Here is a 12,567-nt window from a genome sequence, read left to right on the forward strand (position 1 = left end):
CCCCACCTTTCGTATTTTTGTTATGTAGCTACATGGATACTATAGCATTGCACTTCTCCAGCAGAATATGTGCAGTTATACTGTGCTCAGGGTCAATGATAATGATTTTATTACGCAATAAAGTAATCCTTTATGGAAATTCCATGGCACAACCTATACACTGAATGACTGCCAGTGCATGTTGGGGATTCTTATTAAAATTCCATATTAAAGCTGTCACCAAATGAATTGCAAAATAATGACTGTTTTCAAATAGGTTTCCTAAAGATTCTGCCATTGAATAGACAGTTAGTCCCTCCCCCTAACTCATATCATTGGTTGAGCCAGTGTAAAAACTGGAATAAACTACTTTGAAAATCTGAATGCATAAAAAGTGACATATGAAGAAAAGGATTTCACTGCGACTTTAAAGAATTGAATCATAGTCTGAAGCTATGTGAGTTTTCTCTGACTGCTCAAAACTTGCAGACGGTCTTTGTCTTTTGACAACTAGCGTCATCAACTCATCCAGACTGCAAACAGTGACAAAAACCTGGGTAAATTGTGTAGTGAATTCCAATCTTTATTCAAACAAACCAAACGACAGAGCCACAGTGTTTACATTTTTGTGGAAATCAGCCTGTGAATGGCCTTCTTGTAGTTGTCTTTGCAAGTCTGTTAAATATTTTTAAATCATAAAATATAAGTTTTATAAATCATGACGATATTCAGATTCACAAACTGAGCTTTAAAAAAAACAGTCCAGTGAGCTTAAAACACCCTGAAGACTCACACAGCAGTACAAAAAAAAAAATCAAACACATCAAGATGTTTAAATAAAACACACTTTAACCTTTAAGCTTGCCGAACTAGATACTGAATCTAATCTGTGAATCCTGAGGTAATTCTTGGGAAAATGCATGATCTCAACAAGCCCCGTTTCAGAGAAGAGTTTTAAATTAGCCAATGTCATGCTGACTGAAGGTACAGGCAGACCATGATCAATACACTTTTCTCATTGTTTCACATGCGGTTCTGCCAATGCCAATAATCCAATTACAGGCTGCAGTCACAGATACACTTTGACAAAGGAAAATAGCCAGAGAGAAACTGAGCGGGAGAGAGTGTCGCACTAACTTAACTCGCATATGGGCTTTGACAGAGTCCGATTAATTAACACCTCGGTTTCATCACAGGTCTGGTAATGTAGAATCAATATGTCCTTCCGAACTTAAACTCAAAATGTCTTTAAAGATACAACAATGGCTGAATGACCGTTTTTTTAAATAAAGAAAACAGGCAAAATGCCTATGCAGCATCTTTAAAGTCCCAGAGAAATCTGTGTATTGACAAGGCAAGAATTCTAATCCTTCGTAAGTCAACAGAGTTGATAAAAATCTGTGATTCAGTGTTTTGTGAGAGAGTGCTGAATAAAGGCCAGCGACAATCATCTACTCCAATGTGAAAGCAGCTTGAGCAAAAATGCTATTACATTCAAAAGAGACAAAGGAGTATAAGATCTTTAAAAACACTAATAAAAAGTCAATTACTCACTCAGTCTATGCAAGGTTGGGACAGATCTCCCTCAAGGAGTTCTATAATACATGGAGGATGCAATCAATTAACATTTCCATTCATCTCAATGGAAAAGCTGTTATTCAGCTGTGATAGTAAAGGCAGACAGGAAAGAAAACTATTCAACACATCCAAAAAAACTGAGCATTGGTAAAACATACCATCTAATATTGTAAATGGCCGTCAATGGAGAAAGATGTCCTTGCTCATGATTGACACATTACAGCAATTTATTAGTAAAAAACATAAATTACTGCCATCTGATGTGCAATAGCACTGCATTGAGGTTTTGCAATGGATGACAAAACCTTACAATTGAGTTCACAGATATATGGAGTTTGGCTATAATTTGGCTATACACTGTAAGAATGGCAGTTGCTTATATTGCACATGCATGCAGTTATATTATCCAGAGTCCCTAACTTTTATTTGTATGATAGAGCCATTCTTTTTTTTTTTTTTTTGATGAAAATCCAGACATAAGCAGTGTTAAAATATAAGAGTCAAACCAATCACTCAGATTAATGCTTTTGAGAGTTATGGCATCATAATGTATATATACACATAAAAAAAACATGTATAATATATTTGTCACGGAACACTGGAAAGATGAGGTCTGGGTCCAAATGCAGGTAAGGATCTCTTTAATACGAAACAAAAAGGCCAACAAGGCAAAACAAAACAGGTTAAAAAACGGGATACATAAAACGGCAACACAGTGCATGTATCCCCAGAGTTCAACAAACACTACAACAATACAATAAATTACAACTAATTCACCCAGACAGAGCAGCGGGAGTGTGGTGTATAAATAGTCCATGACAATGGTGAACAGCTGAGAGTGCAATTTGTGACAGGTGTGTGTGATATGCGACAGGTGTGTGGAGTTAGGTGGAGAAAGGAAGAACTGCAGAGCCCGGACTCATGACAATATTGAAATGAGTAATGCGTTAAACGATCAGGAGATATCAGGGAGGGTCTGTGCTGGAGCCTTTCCAGATGCCACATGCTTTGCACTGTTGATCATGTGACTTTTATTTATGGTAAACCGGTCAGGAACAACATTGAAGGTTCTGTTCTAAATCCATTTCAGATGTTCCCTCAAATTTATCCTGGGTTTTAGAGGTCTCTTGAGATAAGGAGATTTAGGGCAGGAAATCGGCCAGCCAGTCAAATGCAGATGCTGGGAGTGGAAGTCTTAACTCCTGCTGGAGTTAAGACTTCCAAGGAATATGCTGCCTTGAAATTATTTTGTGTGTGTGTCCTGTTCTACTAGGCACTACAATGCTCCATGTGATTTAATCTCATGAGAGTCAAACAGTCTGTGAAGTCCACGTCGCAGGGCACTATCAGACAGTTGGAACACACACACATATATAATATGTCAAAGTACAGTTGTGCACTCACACTCCTGGGAATCTATCTTCCTGCAGATTTTAGTATCAACCCTGCACTACACACCTGCCTGTAATTTTCCTGTGAACCCACAGGCTTTGATTAGCAGCTTCAGGTGTATTTGATTAGAGCTGAAATTAAACTCTGCAGGATGGTTGAGCTCCAGCAGCAGGATTTTGGCATGTCTGGTATAGTTGGACACATTAAAGCATTACCGTTAACACAATGTTCTTCACAGAACATGTAAAGAGTTTCTTCACCAATTAATGTAAAGGTGATTGTAATGCAGCTCAGATGTTACAGTCTCTCAATTAAATCATGACAGCAAATAGGTGGTAATTTTTTTTTAAGGTCGACAGAGGACCCAGCGCTATATGCTGGGGGACTATAAATTTGCCATCCAGACCTTTGACATTTTCTTCTGCCCTGAATGTCAGTAGTAAAACTGTTTTTTTTTTTTTAATTAGTTCTGTCAGTCAATTCATATTTGACTTTTATTCTAAGTGTTTAATAAAATATTTAATACAATTAATGAAAAATACTCAAATGAAGCCAGTTATTTGTTAATTACATTTATATAATATATTACATAGTGTTCAAAAGTTTGGGGTCAATAAAAAAAAAAAAAAAAAAAAAACCATATATATATATATATATATATATATATATATATAAGTATCTCACAGAAGGGAGTACACCCCTCACATTTTTGTAAATATTTTATTATAGCTTTTCATGTGACAACACTGAAGAAATGACACTTTGCTACAATATAAATTAGTGAGTGTACAGCTTGTATAACAGTGTAAATTTGCTGTCCCCTCAAAATAACTCAACACAACTCAACTCTGCTTGACTGTAAGCAAGACATACTTGTCTTTGTACTCCTCACCTGGTTGCTGCCACACACGCTTGACACCATCTGAACCAAATAAGTTTATCTTGGTCTCATCAGACCACAGGTTCTAGTAATCCATGTCCTTAGTCTGCTTGTCTTCAGCAAACTGTTTGCGGGCTTTCTTGTGCATCATCTTTAGAAGAGGCTTCCTTCTGGGATGACAGCCATGCAGACCAGTTTGATGCAGTGTGCGGCGTATGGTCTGAGCACTGACAGGCTGATTCCCCACCCCTTCAACCTCTGGAGCAATGCTGGCAGCACTTATACGTCTATTTTCCAAACACAACCTCTGGATACGACGCGGAGCACGTGCACTCAACTTCTTTGGTCAACCATGGCGAGGCCTGTTCTGAGTGGAACCTGTCCTGTTAAACCGCTGTATGGTCTTGGCCACAGTGCCGCAGCACAGTTTCAGGGTCTCGGCATTTTTCTTATAGCCTACGCCATTTTTATGTAGGGCAACAATTATTTTTTTTAGATCCTCAGAGAGTTCTTTGCCATGAGGTGCCATGTTGAACTTCCAGTGACCAGAATGAGAGAGTAAGAGCGATAACACCAAATTTAACACACCTTAATTCACACCTGAGACCTTGTAAAACTAACGAGTCACATGACACTGGGGAGAGAAAATGGCTAATTGGGCCCAATTTGGACATTTTCACTTAGGGGTGTACTCAGTTTTGTGGCCAGCGGTTTAGACAATAATAGCTGTGTGTTGAGTTATTTTGAGGGGACAGCAAATTTACACTGTTATACAAGCTGTACACTTACTTCTTTACATTGTAGCAAAGTGTCATTTCTTCAGTGTTGTCACATGAAAAGCTATAATAAAATATTTACAAAAATGTGAGGGGTGTACTCACTTCTGTGAGATGCTGTGTGTATATATATATATATATATATATATATATATATATATATATCACACACACACACTATATTGCCAAAAATATTGGGTCACCCCCTTCTAATGAACCGGTTTGACTACTTTAGTAATTTCTATGAGTTTAATGTTTAAGCATATAATGATATTCTAGGGAATTGCGTGCTTCTAATTTTATAGCAACAGTTTGGACAGGACCCTTTTCTATTCTAACATGACAATGCCTCTGTGTATAAGGCAAGGTTCAAAAAGAAATGATTGATTGAGTCAGTGTGGAACAATTTGACTGGTCTGCATAAAGCCAAGTCCTAATCCCAGCTGAACTTCTCTGGTGTGACTTTAAATGCAGACCTTGAGCCAAAAACTCATCACCAAACACCAATGACTTGTACATATGGGTACTGTAATTTTAGACACTTTCAAAACTGTTTCAACAGAGATCAAAATACAATTTTTAAATACATGAACTATGTTTTCATCTTTGTTGCCAGTTTTGGAAGTGCCTTTTTCTGTTCTAAAGAAAGGGGTGTCACAATATTTTTGCCCATATAGTGTATGTACAAGTCATTGGTGTTTGGTGACGAGTTTATGGCTCAAGGTCTGCATTTAAAGTCACACCAAAATTTTGCTAAAATTCAACATTGCTGTTTATACCTACAAAGTATTTGATCGGCAGGCAGTTTTTATTTCTATTTTTTGGCCATTACACATTTTCAAAGTATAATTAGGGGACTATTTCTTCAGGTTTGCCTTGCTCTAACACTGTGGTCAACAGCATTCCTAGAAAAAAAAAAAAATCTTGCTGAGTAGGAGAGTTCTGCACAAAGAGGCGATCAGGTAAATGAGCTACAGTCTGGCAGTGTGGGTGTCACTACTCAACAGACGGAACGTTTGATTGAGAGGCTGCAATTATTCAAAGAGAATGCAATGTGCACAGCCCAGGTAATATTATGAGCCGTTCCATAAAACCACCCATATTGCTGTACAAAAGTGTCCTCAAGCTGATGAAATCACACTGTTGTTGTTATACATTTTGCTATCTGTTGTCTTCCAGAGGACATTTGTGAATGATGCATGGGTCTTACGTCACCTAGTGCCATTCAGACTTCAAGGCTCTTTTATTCTGCACCAAATTACTGTCAACGCTGCACTTCTTTCCAGGAACGCTCACTTGAAGCAAATTAAAATAAGAAAGGGTGGGTCTTTTGGTCAAAGCACACGCTTCATGTAGAGTCTACACGTAAAGACATGTATAGATTGCAGCTGGCTCATTGTCCTTTATGCTAGATATTTCATATGAATCTTATACTTGGAAATATTACACCACACAAAGTGTACAATTAACCTAAGACGACAATATTCAGGAACTTGCTGTGGTGTTCTTGTTGCAGTCAATCTCTCTGACCTACAACTCAAAATTACTACTCACTGCCCAGTTATAATTACCCACATATAGGTATGCAAATGCATCTCCCACAATGTGCAAGTGGATTGTAAATGTAGCAAAATACCAGTGCTGATTCACTTGCTTTTGTATAGTACAATACTCTCTTGAAATGGAAAATGCATTTAGGTATACTTTATAAAAATCGGTTAGGGAAAGCATGGAAAGTAACACTTTGATTGTTCAGCCTACTGGTAATTTTATGACACAAAAATTTCAATTCGAAACATGCAGAGGTTTTGATGTGCAGGCCTTATTCATATTATCAGCCTATGGTGCAAGTTGATAAACTACATATTTTAATCATTTTTAAGCCCCAAAGAGATGCTTTTGAAATGTAAAATACATCAGTAATTTAAAATCATGCCTAAGCTACACTGTATCATTACCAGGTTGGCAAAAAAAAAAAAAAAAAGACTTAGAGAGACCTAGACATAGTTATTCATGAAGACACAAAACTATTGATACCAAATCAGGCCAAAAATAAAATAAAAAATACATTTATTATTTAATTTATTCTAAACCAAAAATGAATTAGGGAAAAAATACACAAGGAAGTAATACACATTTACTGTACCTTCACATGTCTGATAAGACTATAGTGAGTGCATCATGCATTGAGTTATTACCATGCATTACAATTATCCCTGCACTCAACTGTTCTGAGGATAGCCATTGTTAATTTGCCAGTTAATTTATTTGAGTGTTTCCTCACTGCAATCTACTAAAAGCATTTTTCTTATTAAGTTACTGTATAAACTATGCCTCAACAATATGACTCTCTGTTTTGCTGAACACAGAAATAATGGACATAATAACAGAATGCACTTTTCACCTGAATTATGAACAAATACTCTTTTTGTATCTCCACTGTTACTTGCCATTTACAGAAAAAGCAAAACCTTTGCCTGATGTAACATCTTCCCTCAGGCTGTCCAGATGCCAAGCATTTCTCTGCACTGGATGTTCATCATAATCTTTTTGACGATCACTGTTTTTCACATATATATATAGTCATGGGACATGGTTGTCGTCAGGATAAGGGCCAGGGAGAACGAAGTAGCATCAACACACGTATTTCTTTAGTATTATTTTGTATTTTTCTTTAATATTTATATATATATATATATATATATATATATATATATATATATATATAGGAAATATTTCTGTTATAAAGGCGAGCCAATGGATATCACACATCACAAATGCCAGTGAACTTCTTAACCAGTCAATTCACTAAACAGAAAGTGAAAGTAAAAACTGACAGCGCTTTCAGCATCTGACGCTGCATTACAAATACGCATTTATCCAAAGCGACTTACATTGCATTCAAGTTACAGCTTTTACATTTTATCAGCTCTTGCTTTCCCTGGGAATCGAACCCATGACCTTGGCGTTGCTAGCGCCATGCTCTACTATTTGAGCTACAGGAAAGCTGTATTAGTGGCACATAATCTCTCAGAGAAGACGATAAACAAATCTACTTCAACATATGCTGATAATGGTAAATAACTGCCTTAATTTATTCCCTTAATATAATCTTGTGGCCTGTACATTCTGAAAACAATTAGAAGAAACGTATTTCACGTTAAACAGGTTGTTTTTGAAAGTTGGTGATAAAGCATTTTCAATGATGACTGCAGTGTTTATATTTTTTATTAACTGTATAAATTAGACCCGTTTTAAAAAACCTTTTTTCTTAAAAACATTTTGAATGAGAAGTAAGCTAATTGCCTAATCTTTTATCATTTCCACAGTGCGTCAGTTATCCGGTGATGCGTTACGAAATTATTGTTGGGCAATAATAAAATTAGGCCTAATAATAAGAAGAATGTAACAGGCCTACATTAATTCGAAATGCCAAATCCTCTTAATATTGACAATATTTGATGCTTTTGACCATATCTCTGGCCATAATCATCGACACATGATACGATGCACCCCAGCACGAGGAGGTTATCGCAGGACCCCCCAAACATGCCCAATTTTATGATCTTTAACGGCTGTCTGAAAATGTACATTACTTTTCATTCTGTACATGTCACTGATCGCTATTTTTTTTCTTGCGAAAAATACCCAATTCCTGACACAAATTACTCTTAAGAGACGTAACTGGTTTTGGTTATTATGCCAGTTTATGCCACAGAATAATAAAATTTTTATAAAAATAAAAAAGGTAATTGTGACTTTTTATCTCATAATTCTGAATTTTTTCACATTTCTGAGAATTATGAGAAATAAAATTCTGAATTCTGAGAAAAACAAGACAGAATTGTGAGATTTTTATTGTGAGATTTTAACTTGTAAGATTTGAAAGATTTAAATCTCATAAATTTGTATGAACAGAATTTAATTCCTATTGAAATATGCAAATGAATCAGAGCCCAATTGGAAAATCTATATTGATACCCAGCCCTATTTACCAGTAGATTAACAGTGAATGGGTAAAGTCCTAAGTCCTAGTTATTGATTGTATTTCCACTGGTCATTCAGTAACAGCAAATATACTGTGGGCACTTTGTGGTCATTTTAAAATGGTTGGTGGTTAAATAAACATTATTGCAATTTTATGTCTGGTAATTGCATTCAATTACATTAGGAGAATGTGATCCTTGTGTGATGCAATATAAGCACACAAATCGCTCAAGAACTTGAGGCCATCAGGACCACTAATATTAAAGATTGGGTTGTCAGAAGACCTTTGAAGTCAGTTTGTTCTAGCTAACATGCCCAAAGGCTTACTTGAACATTCTTCAAACATTCCCCAGCGTCAGTACAAAAACCTGACAGCAACTTTCTGTTGGCCTCTGGGTTATATGGGGAAAAGAGCCGTTCTTTATTTTGATTAAGACTTTCATAAGAGAATTCCCTATAGAAAGGAGTTTGTTTTTCCATTCTGTTCTTGGCAACAGTCTTGTGTGCGCCTCTTTGTAGATGGTATGTTTTGAAGTCATTTAACAACTGTTGTGCTAAAAGAAAAGAAAAAAGAAAGAAACACTTGTAGTGCAATAACTCAACATGGATGAAGTCTGTGGACTTGAACTGTTAATAATTATAATTACCAGCTCATCTCATGGACTTCCAGCTTACCAAAATCATCATTTGCATACTTTATCAAACAGATTTAAATGCAAATTCGTGGATAAAGGCACCAGCAACCAAAGTATATTTTTAAAAAATATGTTTCGACAGTCAGCTTAAAAATCAAAAGTGCCTAAAACATGCTTTTAATGTGAATTGCAGGGTTCATTCTGCTGGCCCTAGGGCATTGTGCATGCAAGCAAAGTGCCAAAAAGTTCAATATCAACAGCATGAATAATCATGAAATGACATTTCTTGAAGAAACAACCAAACACTTATCACACCTCACCACATTATATGACAACAAAACACTGCATTTAAAGTTGCTAACAACAAAAGTGCTCTGGACTACTGGGAGTTGAATGTGAGAAATGATTTATGCTTTTGCTGTGTTAATGTTTTGTTTGCTTCATGCCATTGCATCAAGGTTAAATACGTGACTCCGAATACAGTGAAAATAATAACACATGCTTTCTGCCTTGATGTAAATTGCTTAGGCTTTCCTATTCATATAGCTAGCAACACTGCAAGCTATTAACACAAAATTGCTTACTACATTGAAGGTCCTTGAAGAGCAAATGCCTTTACTGTCATCAAATTACAAATGCTGTCCTTTATCTACAGCTAATGCATTTAAAAATACAATTAAGGCAACTGCATCAAACTTGTGAATATGCGTCGCTGCTTGCAGAGGGTATTTACCACAAGTTATCACTGTTGAAAAGACCAACTTTGTTGGTAACCAGCATAGATTTTCTTTTGGATGGCAGTCGTGGGATGGTGATATGACTACCAGGCTTGGTCTACCAGATAAAATCAGAACCAGTTAAAACAAGCCTAAAAAGCCTGCATTGAAATTCATTCTGGTCTAAGATGGTCTTTTCAACAGGGATGCCACTGGGTAGAAATTACCACCTGCTGTTAAAATACCCGCCATCTCTTGCCAGGCTGCTGGCTGAACAAATTAAACTGTCACAAATTTCACTTTTCGCAAAATCATTTTACACTTATTTTATTATAATCCCACCAGACACCAGGACATAAATGAACCCTTTTGAGTTGAATGGCACCCCTGATTAATGTTCCATGCCACAGTCACCATAGTCCAGCTGGCTCTGCTGCAGAAAACCTCACTTAAACTCCCCGTGATGCCTGGCAGCATTAAGTTCATTTTCTCTTCAGCCCTCTATAACTGGCACTGTCCCAGCGGACATCTGAGAAGCTTCCTCCTGCCTCTCTGCATGCTCACTAAATAGCTAGCCATGTTATAGTCACGTTGACTGGATGCCCCAAAAGAGGTGGATCGATACTATGCACCTTTGTCCCACTAAATGTCCTTCGATCAATACAAACCGTTTCATTACAAATGTTTCTGGGCTTGAAGAGATCCGCGGCTCAGGGGAAGTGGTTACGGCGTAATGTGTAGCAGCTCTGTTGGATTAATCTCAATGTCACTCAGCATCATTATACCGTGCTATTGAAATGTATTTCTCGTATAATTGAGTCATGCAGGCATTTGTGATGTGATAAAAGAGACACGGATAAACACGCCGAAGGAGTTGCATTTTAAAAATGTGTTTCATATTGTTATAATTTGCAGTTAAATGCTTTTTTTTTCAAATAGAAGGCTACATGTTTGAATCCCAGTGGCAATACAGCGTTTTGTACACAGATACACAGTTTTGTCTTTATTCAACATATGTTGGAATATTTAGATACTGCAATGTTATTGGGATAGTATTTAAGAGTGATCGATATATAATTTAATGAACAAATGAACAAACAAACAAACAAACAAAAAAAAAACAACAACTGTTTTTCATATAGCTCTGTATCTTTTAAATATTTAAATAATTTATTTGGAATCTAACTGTAGTACCTCAAGTCCAAAAAAAAAAATATATATATATAGAAGTTATATATATTAAATATATATAAATATATATTTTTGTGTATGTGTGATATATACACACTACCACTCAGAAGTTGGGAGTCTGTAATGTCTCTCTCTCTCTCTCTCTCTCTCTCTCTCTCTCTCTCTCTCTCTCTCTCTCTCTCTCTCATTCTTACCTAGACTGCATTTATTTGAACCAAAATGATGTAAAAAGAGTAATATTGTGAAATATTATTACAATTTAAAATAACTGCTTTCAATTTTGAAATGTGATTTATTTCAGTGACTTATGATCCTTCAGAAATCATTCTGATATGATGATTTTGTGGTCAGGAAACATTGCTTATTAATATCAATGCTCAACGCAGTTGTTTAATGTTTGTGTGAAAATAATACATTTTAGGTCAAAAAACATTTATTTGAAATAGAAACATTTGGTAATTATGTCTGTCAATTTTGATAATTTTAGTGTTTTTTTCTGAATAAAAGTATTCCATACAGAAAAAAATCTGTGTATCTATAAAAATAATGTATCTATACTGTACATTTAAAACATACAGTGCTGTGAAAAAGCTTGCAGGATTTTTCCTGTGGAAAACAAAAGGAAATATTAAGCCAAAGCTTTTCTATTCTTCATGAAAATGTATGTTTATCTCTAGATATCAAGTTCAGGTCCACTTTTGATAGGGTTTAATTCAAAATTTCTTAGATGTGAATCAAGTCTCAAATGAGCTAAAGGAGAAAAAGGTTCTAGGCAAACACATCTTATACATTCAGTATATGGAGAACCATTAAATTGACAATAGCCTTTCTTCCCCATATGGTCATGTCTTATCTCAACTAAATCAGCAAGTGAGCCACGAACAGCACTTCTGGTTCACAGGTTCATGACTCCCCTCTCTATAACCTTGTACTTCTCTTTCTTACCCATGAGGAAAAAAGCCATATAATTTCAGAGCAGAAGGAGCTCATTAGCTTAAAGGAAAAAAGGTAAACTAATTGGAAATTGTTTTGGCGTAAGAATAAGGGATGAATCATCTCAGTGTGGATGCATTGGTGCTCTCAGCCTCCTGTGGGGAATTCTATTGAGGCTATACATATAAAAAACAAAAGGATGGAGCGGTTCTGGCTCTCAGATAGTTTTTCATGGTCGCCAGAGAGAATCACATGGCACATAAACACACACAGAGATGAAAGCAACTAAAAGCTGTCATGAAAATATAATGTTTTTGTGGTTCACTTAACCATGTAAGCCTACCTCAGGCTGCATTGTCAGCATGTACATAATGCTGAGGTTTCTATGGGGTCTATGGGTATATGCTGTGATGAATCAAGTTGGTCAAAAGGTCAAGCTGAAATCCTGCTGTTTATGCACATGGACATTCTTAATCATAGCTTCTCTCAACCCACACGAG

The sequence above is a fragment of the Barbus barbus genome, assembly GCF_936440315.1.
Source record: "Barbus barbus genome assembly, chromosome: 26".
Classification (NCBI taxonomy): domain Eukaryota; kingdom Metazoa; phylum Chordata; class Actinopteri; order Cypriniformes; family Cyprinidae; genus Barbus; species Barbus barbus.